Source organism: Netta rufina (genome assembly GCF_964035555.1).
Source record: "Netta rufina genome assembly, chromosome: 5".
Classification (NCBI taxonomy): Eukaryota; Metazoa; Chordata; class Aves; order Anseriformes; family Anatidae; genus Netta; species Netta rufina.
In genome coordinates, this window is record NC_140128.1 from 25,052,528 (window position 1) to 25,067,109 (window position 14,582).

Genomic DNA, 14,582 nt, shown 5'->3' on the forward strand with positions numbered 1-14,582 from the left:
GCATTGTCATCATCTTTGGTTAATCTAAGTTGAACAGTTTTTTACTACTCAAGTTTCTGTGTCAGTAAGGTAAGTCTAAGAACTGGAGGTGAAAGGGATAAGCATAGGTATGTCAAAAGCACCTAGCTAGTTATTTTATAGCTAACTGAGATGGAAGTGTATGTATGTAAAAGCATTTATTGTTAGACATAATTATAAAACAGTGATTTTTTTCATACAATTCTCGCCCTTAGTATATGAAAATTTGCATGTGTATTGTAAGCATGCAGATTTACTAATAAATGTAAAATCTCTGCACTGACCTGAGGTGCTAGTAGTAATTAGCAACTGGATTGCTATCACTCAATCAATTTTACTGTACACCTGCTCATCCAAAACAACAAAAGAAGATAGATGTCTTTTGATTTTTACCGAGTCCAGATTCATATGCAAAGCCTAGAGTCACATATAAGTTAAGTATCAGTAAAAGATGGCCTGAAATAAATTAATCTGGTTAAATGATAGCATATGTAAAGTGTCTATTCTAGTTCATGGGTGCAGGCCTAAGCTGTCATTCCAGCAGCTGGCAAAGCTTGGAATAATTGGAAATAATCAGTACACAACATGCTAGTAATAATCAATTGCATTAGGAATTCTATTGATGACCAAAATGCCATTTGCTATTTTTATTGAATTTTATTGTATTTAGATTGTAATTTAACAGCCTTCTAATTAGTTTTAACTTGGCTCAATTTAAAGTAGTAAAACCTACTTATCTAATAAGTGGCACATGTCATAAAGAAACATACAACGTCCTTATTTCCGCTAGGTCACTCATCCATTAAATAATTAACTGAATTTTAGTTTTCCCCACTTTTTTCAAGAAAAACAATACAATTGAATTTGTCCTTTTCCCCTTCCCCAAACAAAACATAGAAACAACCTTCCCCCGCCCCAGCTGCATTCTTAACTGTTAAAATATCCTAAAGCACTCGATCACGTTGCATTTTAATTTCCAAGCCATGTGTTGCATTAGCGAAGTACACATGTTACTGATTTGAGCTGAAAGTTCTCAGTCTGTTTAGCAGAACACCAGACTGGCACGAACAAGGTCCTTGCTAGGTCAAAGGCCTGGAGTTGACATCTTTCTTAAATCTTACTTTTGTGAAAACTAGAAGCACAGGTCAGGGCACCTAGCTGATGGCATTGCCTCTTACAACCATTGATTAGATTAGCTCAGCATTTATCAACTACACAGAGACTAACACTTAACCTTTTAACTCAAGAGTCTTGATGTATCCTTACTTTTTAATGAGGATGTTATTGTCCCAAAGTGTTAGCTCCATACCCTTAAAGCTTTTGTGCACAGTTTTTTTCTCATTTTTAGCTGCCTAACAGGATTTAAATACTTCATAATACCACAAGACATGGTGTTTCTAATTGTGGTTTGTTTTGAGGGCACAGATTGTGTAATTTGCTGTAAAACAACTGAAATATTATCATATCTGTTTAGTTCTAAGATTTTGCTTGTATCTGTTCCATTAATCTAGATTTCTAGACAGGAGATGGAGTTTGCAGCTGGCTTGAATGTTAGCTGTTTGTTTATCCAAAATTATTAATTGAGAAATATTTAAATTTGGGTTTTCCTTGGAAAAGATGTAGTTTCCTAATACTTTGGAATTACCTAATTATCTGTTACTCGTTCTGAATATAGACCCTAATTACCCAAGGCTTGAAAACTGATTCACATCTCTACAACGAGCAAAATTGCATATGATCCAATATCTGCCAGACTGGATTCAAGTTTTCCTTCTCTTGGAATCTGGGGCATAAAAGTGATAGATTTTGTCAGTTACAAGTGTGAGAATTACAAAAAGAGTGCAAAAAGTACTGTCATGAGAGAGAGAAAATAATTCTGAACTCGCAGATTGATTGCAAGAGTTGCAGGTCGTGCTATAGAAAACAGTAGGCAGGAAAGAAAATACAAGAACCATGGCAAATGCAGGATTGTACAACTTCTACGCAGGTAACACAGAGTTCCCGATGATACAGTGAGGTGAGAGGCGGGTACCTGGGGGCTGTAGTCCATGCAGGTCTGAATCAGGTTCCTCTGAGTCCTAATAGAAGCTGAGACAAATCACAGCAGTGACAAGCCATGACCTAGCAGTAGAGTATCCACAACCAAAATAAAAAATAAAATAAACCACCTGAAATATTGTTGTATGGCTAAGTAATGGGAAGTATAAGAAGTAGTTACTATAGTGGCAACAAGAAAGGTTAGAAGCCATATCAAAAAGCTTCTATACTGCTTTTAGTTGGGAGTATTTCTGTTAGGCAGTAGTAGTAACTACTTTCTACCTGCTCTGGCTTAGCTTTGTAACTCCTGGCAGCTAGTTACTTTACCATGAGCAGCTGCGGACATAGCACCTAATTACTGCCCTTTGACTCTACGTGTGCTGCTTTTTATTGAAAAGGCCTACGTTAGGTACAGATTTCTTTAGGACCCCAGCATCAAGAGCTCTGTCTAGGTTACAAATCAGGGAGGAGGCACAACAGCAACAGCTCAAGAATAAAAGGTTCTGCATTTCTATTTCGAAATCCCAGTTTGTAAACAAGACAGAAAACACTAATGTTTCTTGGAAAAAAAAAGGGGTGAGAAGAGGGGGCCTTCCTGTTTATGTCTTTCAAATTTCATAAAACCAGATTTTGAGAAGTAATAGTATTTTCAGATTATTTTTCACTGTCCTTTAGCCTGAGCACTTGCGCTCCATGCCCTAACTCCAGCCTGGGTGTTCTGTGGCAGACTCCCATCCATCTCTGTGTAAACAGAAGTGTTGTTGTTCTGGTCCTCCAGTTAGAAACAAGCTTGGTCCTAAATTCCAGCATCTGGGGATGGAAGGAGTAGCCTGACAGCAGTAACCAAACAGATCAAGACACAACTTAATACTAAACATAAAAGTTTCATTAATCTGGAAGAGAAACAGCAGCAGAGGGATTTGCATTTTTTATTACTTAGTCTCATGTTATCTAGTCGTACGTTAACAATTTATTTTCCTGCTTAACTTAACCCTTTGATTAGCCAGATGACTTCAAAAGTAGGCTCTATTTTGAATCTGTTGTGATACTAAAAGCAAACTTTGTTTCCTAAAATTTAACTATATGCCCTTCAGAAAATGTTGGACTTCACACTTACTTCAGTCTCACTGCAGACTACAAAGTCAATTTGAATACCATTTAGTACATTTGAAAGCAGTTATTCTATTGTTAGTAAAAAGTAAAGTTATATAGTTATTATTATCGTTATAGTTATTATTATAGTTATAGTTATATTATTATATAATTATAGTTATTATATATATAGTTATATATAGTTAGTAAAAAGTAAAACAACACGTTTAGTTTTAGTCAAATTATAGTTAGTGGAAATTAACGTACAGCTCTCTAAATTGAATTCGTTTGAAACAGCTTGGATCTTAGACATTATTCTTGATGTTCTAGGAAAAACAAGCCTCAATATGATGAAAGCTGGGTTTAAAAACCATGGATGTTTTCTGTAGCTAAAATAAAATGGTGGAGCTTCATTGCTGTCACCAAACCTATCTAGTTTAGGTTCAAAACACGAAGTGTAATGATAATAAAAATGTCACAGTAGTCTTTGGCTTCTCTAAGACATTGTTTCATCACATAGTAAAAAAAAAAAAACAAGACAAATTAACTTTTTATTGTTCTCCACTGTTTAAGAGGAGAAAAAAAGTTTACTTGAATATATTAATATATTCAAGTATTTTTTGATTTGTTTCTCAGCACTTCCTCTTAATATCAGCTTACATTTTTAAATGTATCAAAATTTTTAGTATCAGCTAATATTTTAAATGCTAAAAATATGTAAAAATATTTTTAAATATTTTTGAATGTAAGATGACATTATGATATCTGACCAAAAAAATATTTTAGATTTCTTTGGTTAGATATCATAATATCTATCATATTACAATCAAGCTTCAATCATATCAAGTTTCCTGTTCACAGGGGAAAAAAATGTAATGGTAAATAAACTATTTTAACACTCTGTATTACATCTACATTATTTTTAAGGTTGCTTTCATTTTGTGGGAACGCCTCTTTCTTTTGTTAACAGTGAGCAGGACAGTGGGCACATGCCTAAATCCAGGTGAAGACAGATTCTACAGCATGCATGTACTAAAAGCCATATCAAATCTTGAGGAATTGTAGTTTTGGAATATTTCAGTGGGTAATTGTAGAATTTTCAGAAATAATGAAGTTGTGGAATATCTCAACTCTCTTGCCAGATCAGGTGAATGTGTCTACCAGGGCTCAAGACAGACTTGCCCTAGGGTGAATTTTTACTTACTTTTGTTTAAATGTATATGATTTAGAGATACTGAACAGTCTTATATTTTGCTCTTTAAAGCAACTAAATTATTATTCTCCAAATTAAGCAAGTTGCTTGGTCATTTTCAGCAGAGAAGAAAAAGCACAGTCTGTAATACATCATGTACATTTGTTTTCTCTAGGTACATCAGAGAGTTAAACATCTAGCAGAAAGCTATTTAAGTTTAAGGATAGTAATAGCATGCAAAAGATGTTTCTAGCCATTGAAAAAAAACAGACTAACAAATCAGGAGTTCTGACGGACAGCAATGAAGTTCAAACTAGTTTTCCAAACTGACAAGTAAAACCTAACAATTTTGTAGTGAACTTCAGTCTGTGTATGAAAACTTCTCTGTTTTTGTTTTTTTCCAAGCTATACATTTATTATAAAAATATCCGCTTTAACAGTGCTTTCTTTATTTCTTTCTTCTTAAAGTCAGTCATTCAGAAAATATGCAACTTTCTCAGAGCAATGTCTTGCTAAATTTAGTCTGTCCTGCAATAAAAGTTGTACTACAATATTCATGTTGATTTTGTACATATGGAATCGACTACACTGAAAATAAGTTATGCAATCTTTTTGGTTTACAAAACAAATAGAAATAAATACACTAAGACAAATATTTTAAATTTCTTTCATGCATTGTTTTGAGTTCAGATGAAATTTATTCTAAAAGGAAAGCATTTGCCATCATGGAATTCAGGTAAATCCCATGAAAGTATAATTAAAAACAGTCACATTTCGCCATAAGAAGGGCAGATTATTCCTGTTTATCCTATAATTTACCTTAACCAATTTAATAAGTGTGTACTTGTTTGTTTGTTTGTTTTTGTTGGTGGTGGTGGTTTTGGGTTTTGTTTTTGTTTTTCAAATAAATATTATTTCCTTTAACTATTTTCCTTTAATTTAGTCAGAAGACTAAATGTATAATTTAGGAACCAAGAGTGGCGCACAGAGATGGTTGTAAAGTTACTTATCTCTCACTATATTTGCCTTATCAGGAGGTGAAAAAAATTGACCAAGATAAATTTAAAATAAGGAATCCCATCATGAGCATGCCCTCTCTCTCTCTCTCTCCCCTGTATATATGCATATATGTATGTGTATGTGCACATATCTGTGACTGTGCTGTATTTTTATGTTACTACAACAATAGTATAAATCATTAGGTTGGCTCTATCTCTGAGCTTATTGCCCAGGAATCTTTTCACATAAAATTTATAAACAACTTTAAGTTAAAAGACAGGACAGTGAAGTTCGAAATAAATACTGGGTTAAAATTGGCTGGCTGAAAATGTTTCATGTGTGGCTGATGATATGAAGCTTACATCAGTTTTGTGGGGTTCTTGCTTTTTTGTTGTTATTGTTGTTTTCCCATTTTCCACTTTTGGGGTTTGGGTTTTTCCAGTATATTTCTTATGTTTTTCCTATCCTTGCATTTCTGGAGGTCTAAAAGTCGATAGCCTTGTTTGTGGAAGACAAACTGCTAATAACGTTAATTTTTGGAGTCTTTTACCATTTCCTGTTGGCAGAGCAAACTTTCAGCCATTAAAGCAGAACTCTCAGTAGATACACGCATGCCTGAGTGTATTAACAAAGATAAACGAGTACTAAAAATCTGAAAAGCTTCATCAGACTGCAATGGAGATAAATTCATTAATGCCAAAACATTCATTTCGGTTATCAGATATAAAAATGACATATTTCTTTGATTTCTTATGGTATTCTTCTTTCCTATATTTAAAGATAATCATTGTCACTCCAGAAAATTTGTTTAGGAATTTTTTGTTGGCTGTTGGGAACGGTTTTGGACAGAGAACAAAGTTTTAGTAAGTTTCAACATTTCTGCTGTACAAGTCAAAGTGAAATGTCTGCTTTGGTTCAGTTTAGAATATATCAATTATTTGGGTGAACTTGAAATGTTTTCTTTCATGCAATTTTTAAGAAAGCAACAAGTGCAGTTCTGCATGGCACTGTATTTAATGTGAACTTTTGGGGCTCTGGAGCTCTTTTTTGACAGTACTTAATTAGAGTTGAGGAAGTCTAAACACATTCTTACATGTTAAAAGAAAGGAGGGGGCGATTTAACGCTGAAATATTTTTCAGCAAACTAAAATGAAAAATTTGAAAGTGTTTCAGTTTCATTTAAAAAATTACTAAACTTTAATGTTGAATCAAAATAGTTCCTTTGTCGTGGAAACTTCAGCTTTAAAACTTCAATTTCAATCTGATGTCGAATTGAATGTTGAAGGTTGAGTTTCCAGATGATGCTAAGGTAAAAGGTGGTGCAGCTAAAGCCCTTTCCAACTCCTGTCCATCAGCAATACGCACAATCTGGTGCCTGGAGTTGAGAATAACAACACAAAGAATAATTTAATGGGAACATGCTCAATTCCAAGAGCATTCCAGTTAAAGCAGGGTTTTCTTAGAAGTATTGTTTACTAGAGATCCACCTGAGATCACCAAATCACTGATAACAGTAACTACAAAGAGATATCTAATTTCCATCCCTGACTTCTTAATAAGACCAATAATCCTTAGATGTGATTAGCAATTTCTAATTGCTTTTTTTGTTTTGTTTTGTTCTGGAAGATGCTTGCTCCTTGCATTTATTGAATTTTTGGGAGTGCAGTACGAAGAAGCATTCATTACCTACTGTTAAATCCGGAACTGACAAGACATGCATTGCAAATATAATTCATGATCGACTGTTATTTAGCAATTCTATATCATTTTGTTTGCATCTCATCCTGTTTCTTGTATTGATGTCAAATTGTGATATAAAAGACAAATGGAGTTGCTGATCAATGACTAAATACATGCTGATATAATCAAAATGGCATAAGAATAGAGGATCCATTAAGTACAGATCATAATGTATGCTAGAAATTAAAATCCACAACTGTGAGATGCTTTAGTGTCAGGAGAGATTCCAGTGCATCTGTTTACCTTCCATTCATGTGAGGGAATCGTGAATAAGATAGAATGCTTAAAAGTTGGAGAAAAATGGGAAGTATTAGACGATGTTTCTAGAAAAGAGTAATGTTATGTTCATTAATATATATTCTACATTTTGAACTATTGCAAAAATTTCCTCTTTATCATGCTAACCGCTTTGCCTTTCATATTTCATCCTGTGAAGTATCAGTTGACTCTCATGCCTTTAATGGGCAAAACATTATTTATGAGATGATAGATACATTTTCTTCATTTGTATTTGGAAGGTTCCTATCATACAGTCCAATGAATGACTGACTGGTCAATATTTCTTTATTTATATTTTACTGAAGTAATCAAGTCTGTCCCCCCATGTTTTGAAAAAGTACCATGTATATAAACAATTTATTGTAGTGTCTGTGTGTGTTTGTGCATGTTCTTAAGTACTATGTTTAAAGATGCCTTTTTTATTAAAACGATAAAGACATGGAATTATGAATTATTGGTTTATCCTTAATACAGCCAGTGAATTATGATATCTAGGCACAAAGTGGTAAGTAAAGATTTTTAGTCTGATCTCTGAATTTCCTTGTAGCTGTGTTTTTTTCAGACTTCTAACAGTACACTAAGGTAATGGGCTAAGGGACTGTGGTTTAATATGGACTAATGCACATGGCAGGGCTTTTACATTAGTGTTATTTCTTTTGATGCATTATAGTGAAATTGTATTTTAAAGCCAGGCAAACTATTGATGCTTTTATTGAATAAAATAATTTATTATAGAAATATTTTAGTTTGTTGACATTTCATCATCATATAACAGTAAACACAATACACATTTCCCATAAGACTATTCTTGAGAGCCAAATATTTACCCTTTGCTTATTCGAAAGGTAGCATTGTAATAACTACTCTTCAAGTAAGTTTTAAAAAAATGTTTAAAGATGACCTTTTTAGCATATAGTAATAAGTGAGAATTATCTCAAAATAGTCAAGTTTGCTTAATAGTTCCAATTAATATTTTTAAAATTGACATTCAATTTTATCATTCATGGACAGTTTTTCTTTTTAGACATTGGACAAGCTAAACTGCCAGGCTTACCTTTCTGGCACTATCTTAAAATCATGTATTTTTAATTCACCTAGAATGGCCAAAATATGCAAACAGTTAAAAGTACCTATTCCACTTACCTGTGAGTTAGTCCAACACTTTAATTACTGAATGTTTTGATTCATCTGGAAGCATTACAATTTGCAGAAGGAAAACAGTTTTCAAAGTTATTGTAATGTTAAAAGTGAACTAAAATATTTATTGTAGATTAAAAGCTTTGTATGTAAATTCATTTATCTGATAAGACACTAAAATTGTTGAATTTGTTTCTCTTGGTTTCTGGAAACATTCTAAGGATAGATAATATTCCACTTAGCCCGATACATAAAGTAAGACAAGGTGATTGCTTGTTCCCTATATAACTTATTTTAGACCATTTGTATTTTTTTAAATGGCCCAAAATTTATGTGTCATCATTTAGCGTCTGTTTCTTTATTGACAGCCTTCGTTGCAAGTTTGTTAGTAAGTGCCAGTTAATACTGAATGAGAACTGTGGCTTAATCATCTACTTTTCACTTTTGGGATTTGTAAATGTTGTCTAGATATCTCATACCACACCTTGACTTCACATATATTTTTAGATTTTTTTCTTCACAAAGATTAATTCCACTCTGATCACATAATCTCTATTTTTTTTTCATCTCTCTTGTTTCTTGTATTATTTTTTGTTCAAATGTCCCCAAAATATGTTATATGAAAAGCACCCCTGTTAGAAGCAGTAGGTAGAAGTAGATGGAGGTGGTTCTTTCTTCAGAGTTTGAATTCTGAAGCTTTAGAGCTCATCCTTCCAATAAACATTTGTGTTGTGTAAATGAGTGGACAGGGAAGACTAAGGAGTTGAGTGTATGCTATTTGTTTTCTGGAATAGTTCCCCTCTTTTTTTACTCATCCAGTTGGTAGTTGACTGTAAAGAAAATCACCACTACATGTGTCTGTAATTCAATTTTAGACATGCTTAAGAATAAATTCACTAGCTATACAAACACAAACTGAAGAACTGTAATAAAGTGTTTAAAGTGTAATAGAACGTTTTGTTTTTTGTTGTTTTTTTTTGCTGTCACATTTGATTCAATTGCTATTGCTTTGTTCAGTTTTACTGTTAAATAAAGCTCTATTTGTACGCCAAAGTGTTCATCCCTATTCAGCCATTTTTACCGTGGGCAGGTTTGTTGTATGTGGCAGGTCTGGCATCATATTCAGTAAGCAGGCAGGCCACCTGTCACACTTACCTCTGGCAGGAGCTTGTTCTACAGGTAAAATTTATCCACTGAGAATTTGATGCCATCACTTACCTATAGATTTGCTTCATGCTTTGTGAATGGCTGTATCCATGTGGAGTACAGTTCTGCAGACAGGTCAGGGCAAGAGGTGTCCACATGGTCCCAGGAACCTTTCATGAGCTGTGTACAGCACCAGAACTGTAAGAGGAATCCAGAAATGGCTTTAAAAAAGCAGCAGTGTGTGTGAGTGGTATGGGTATTACTTACAGATAATAAAACACTGCTTCCTTGAACACTAGCACAGGGGACAGTGAAGTAGCTATTACTGAGATTTCTGAGCTTTGGTGGTTGTTTACATTTCTTTCTATGTATACCTTGTCACTTTGCTGTAGGTCTGAGGATTAGACAAGAGTAACCTAGGTAACACTGAAACAGAAGTGCTTGAGTTTGGTTACGTATGTGTTGTAAAAGCAAAAAGAGAAATTAAAGAAGTATTCATTTCTTCAATTTAAAAATTTTGTTTGTCTTTATGCATTTATCTAACAAGTCTAGAGAACCTTTGCAAGTTCAAGATGTTACCTTTGATAAAAATCAGTGCATTATTATTTATGAAGACTAAATTATTAAGCTATGTTTGTGGGCTGGGATTTCACAGCAACTAAACAAAGGTTCAGGTTCATACTGCTCATTTGAATAGGAGATTTCTTTTACTCCTATGTTTTTTAAAACTCCTATCCTCCTACATGTTGAAGGCATTTCTGGTGTCATTTTATATAATGAGTGTCATTTTATACAGGCATTCATCTTTGTTCCTCAGGTACTGAGAAAATATTTTGGTCTGTGTTTAATTTTATCAGCAGTGGTGATACCATTTATAGTTGCTTGGGAAAATACTTTGTTTATTACATTCATGTACTACATTTAGGAGTGTGTAAGATTTTCTCATGATCTAGGCCCCGGCTATCATAAACACCATGTCTTGTAATCCATTTATTAAACATACTGAGATTGGTTTTTAAAGCATTTGAAGCATTTAAGTCCCACTGCCCTACCTCGGAAGTTGTTCTAGACCCAGAGCATTGACCCCCTGGATGTGCTGGTAGAGAATAATTACACCACTTCTCTGCAAAGGCTGAATTCATGTTGCCTTTCCTGTGACCAACTGTTTGTTTCCCTGGACATTGCAGTAGCCATGCTCTGTATCTGGCAGTTATGGGTCATCTTTCTTTTCCCTGACTGCAGATTCCAGATGAGTGCTAAGCAAGTCTTTAAGCATATGCAATGCTTCTAGAATTTTACTGAAAATATCTCTCCCAGCACTTCATAGGATTATTTTTCCATAGCTGCATCACTTTGCATTACTACTGATCAACTGTTACACAGATTGATTCCTTCTTCCTGCAGGAATGCAAAGGGAAATATCATTTCTTTATTGTGGTCTGTATATCTGTAGGTTTGAAAAGTACTGCAGCAGTATTTCTAGCATGTTACTGTTATAGTGTAGATCACGTACAAAAGTCAGAATTATTACAGAATTACTACTGGTAAAAAATGTAGCTAATGTGAACACTGGCTAAAAATGTTTGCTTTGGTTTCTGGATCTTTCCTATTTAAAACAACTAACGTCCTGTGATTGGTCACGGCTGCCAGACATATTGAGAGCAGCAAGTCAAACGTTTTCCTCTACTGTCACCACATCTGCTGTTTTATTAAGTTTTGTTTATTATGTATTTACACAGTAACAATCCAAATATGGTATCCGCTTTGGTTTGGTTTGGTTTTCTAAAAAGTGAAATACGGTTTGTCTTCCTCTAATGTAAATATTATGTAATCTCACAACTCCTGCAGTGTGTAAGCCAAGGTACTGTGCAAATGCACAATTGTCCTTAAATGCCCTCAGAAAAAGTTTGCAGATCTATCAGGTATTATCCATCCTTATTTATAGGCAAGGACAGACTCTTGTGCAAAGTAAATTGAGGTAAAACCAATCGGCTTGTTTTATACATTACCTATGTTACCTCACAGTACAGCACAAGAAAGTGTTACAATCCACTCAGTTATTTCATTTATTCCAGAAAGTTAAGTCACTTCAGTGTACGTATATATTAAAAGAAAAAAAATCACTCAGTACCACAAAGCTCTTTAAAGTCAGATTTCCATAAATTTGCACAGTACTAAACACTGGCAGCATTAAGCAAATGAGAGCAAATAAGTACATTAAAGTGGAAACATGACTTAAGCAAATAGAAGCTGTTTTGTACTGTTCTATACCATTTCTATCATTCCATTTGTGGTCTGACTTTTTAATTAAAGAATGGTTTCAAAGTGCCTATAGGTAATCAAGAAATTAAGTATGATTTTTTTAATTCTTATTTTTGCTGGTTCAACTGGAATTATAGCTGTCTTCATCTCCTGAATTTACCATTATTCTGCAGTTGCCATAGTGAAATCAGGTAGGACAGGCAAAGCTCTACTCGCTCTTCTCTTTGAACTTCAATATAAATAATGCTTAATCTATTGGTATGGCTTTAGAAATAGCTTTTAAAAATGTTAATGTGGATTTAGCAGTTGTGGAGAGGGAGAGATATACACAGGTCTCTAAGTGGAAGTCCTATTTACCCTTGGCAAAAATATAGTACCTGTGTGAGGAGCCCAAATTTTCCTCAACCAGGGAAGGAAAGAGAGGCTTGAGGAAAAAAATGTGTATGTCTGTGTCCATTTATACATCATGCTGTCAGATGCTTCCTAGTGGTGCTTTTATGGGGGATGAAGGAGTAATAGGGGCAGCTGTTTGTTTTTTGTTTTTTTTTTTTTTTGACTGAGTAGCTGTGTTTTGTAACTGTAATAGTACCATAATAGTAATATTACCACATCATTTCAAGTTAGCGTGCATCTAGTAGCCTAATGGAGAGAGCTTTGTCATTAGAGAAATTTCAGGTAGCACAGACTTGGTGCTGAGAAGCTCCGAATCCCACTGTAGATTCATCTGATTTTTCAGGAAGGCGATGTCAGGCTTGCCGAGTGTGTTGTATTGGCTTATAGGAATATGTAGTATCTACCTAAGGTGTTCTGGTCTGTTGTGCACAGGCCTACCTCTAAGTCAATTCACTTATTTAAAACTTTGTACAAAAGTTATCTCAAGTGTAGAAGTACCAATTTATAAAAAACATCGTGCCTCAAAGGCACACTGAGAGATTTTTCAGACCTCTAGTAGAAGTCAGGGTTTGGTATGGAGAGATCCTAGAAGTAGAAGGAAACGTGCAGTTGAAATTGCCTAAATGCTCACTGACTGTCTAATTTAATTAGATGATCCAGTTGTTCTCCCTGTATTTATTCTCCCTACTCATTTATTTATTTATTTATTTATTTATTTATTTATTTATTTATTTATTTATAGGTTAAAACTACAGCTAGCTTAACCAGACGGAAACTCCCTCTTTTGCAAGACCACTATAAACTGAGGGGACAGACAGGAAAAATATCTTAAGTGTCTTTCATGGCCTATATTGGGCTTCCATTACTCAGTTCAAGGAAGAGGTGTCATTCCCATCTTCAGCATACACAGTGTGCTCAGGTTGGACCAGCTGGAAGCCTTATGTCAGCACCTCTCCCTAACGCTGCTTTGTGGCTGTTCATGACAAATGGATGTGTGTGAAAGACAGCTTTCTCAGGAGGGTACTGCAAGAAAACAGCAACTACGGAATTTAGGAACCATTTTTAACCTCTATCCTCCATTATGTTTTGAATGTTTTGGCATCACAATCACATGCACAGAGAGAACAGAAAATAAGCAGTTTAAGAAGTAAACATAGAACAAAAGAATTGCTCAAAATTTTGGCTGATAAAGGGGAGGGAAAGGCATCTAACCACAACAGATACTAATCATTTAATATACTTGCTCTGAGCTTTTCAGCAATGTAAGAACATAAAATTAAAAAAAAAAAAAAAAAAAAAAGTAACTGTGGTGTGCTGAAAATTAGCCATGGCTCAGAGTGAATGAGAAGACTGGTTGATGTTCGGTTGTTCTTGATGTTTCAAGCTGCTTACTTGCAATCTTAGTTTACTTGGGAGGGAAAAACTGTATTTCATGATTTTTCTTCTTGTTGTTGCTTTTCTTTTCTATTAGTTTTGCTTTTGTCTTAAGAGGGGGAGCAGGAGGAGCAGGACTGAACAGGACTCAATCATTCATACTTTTTCTATTTATTTCATTTAAAGGGAATGCTAGTGCAACCTTTGATGCCCTTAAAAGACTGCCAACCAACAATTTTTCCCTTATAAAATACACTTCCTGTAAAGTAAAAAAGAGTAAGAAAAATAGTTACAGTGAAAAGATTATTGAAAACTAGAAGTTTTCAGTGCTTAATGGATTTTTTGCGTGCTTTATTAAAATGTTAAAAATATTTAACAGTGATGGTTACCAGACACCTAAACCAGCAATAACCAAGACAAATCCTTGTATTATACATAAAGTTAATATTGCAACATTTTGCATGAGTTTTATTTATAACTTACCCACTGATGACATTAGACTCCATTTTCAATACTGTGGTTTTTATGGTGTCATCCAATTGAACAGCACAGGTGTGTACATTATCCTGACCTTTGGGGGGGACATGGAGAGGGAATGTAGTCACTCTGAGTTTGTTTTGAACTTGTCTGAAAGGATTTTCCCATATTTAACACGATGACCTTGTGGCTATTGGGACAATAACATTCACACCATCTTTGGGAAGAGCTAACACACAAATGCCATATATGGAGTAAGTGACTTGACACAAGATCAATCTAGCAATTGCATGGCAAAGATAAATAAAACATGGGAATACAGAGTCCAACTTCTTTTCCACTATTTTCAATGCATTCTTATAATTATATGAGGGAAGGTGTTCACACTCATGTTCATACTCATTTTATCATGTTGCAGACTTCTGGCTCAATTCTC

The 14,582-nt window shown here is 34.4% G+C and overlaps 1 protein-coding gene across 6 annotated transcripts in view; it reads left to right on the top strand.

The window, feature by feature from the left end:
* CDIN1 (CDAN1 interacting nuclease 1) overlaps positions 1 to 14,582 on the top strand; it is a 128,815-nt gene that overhangs the window by 98,366 nt on the left and 15,867 nt on the right. The gene's annotated exons all lie outside the window — the stretch shown is intronic.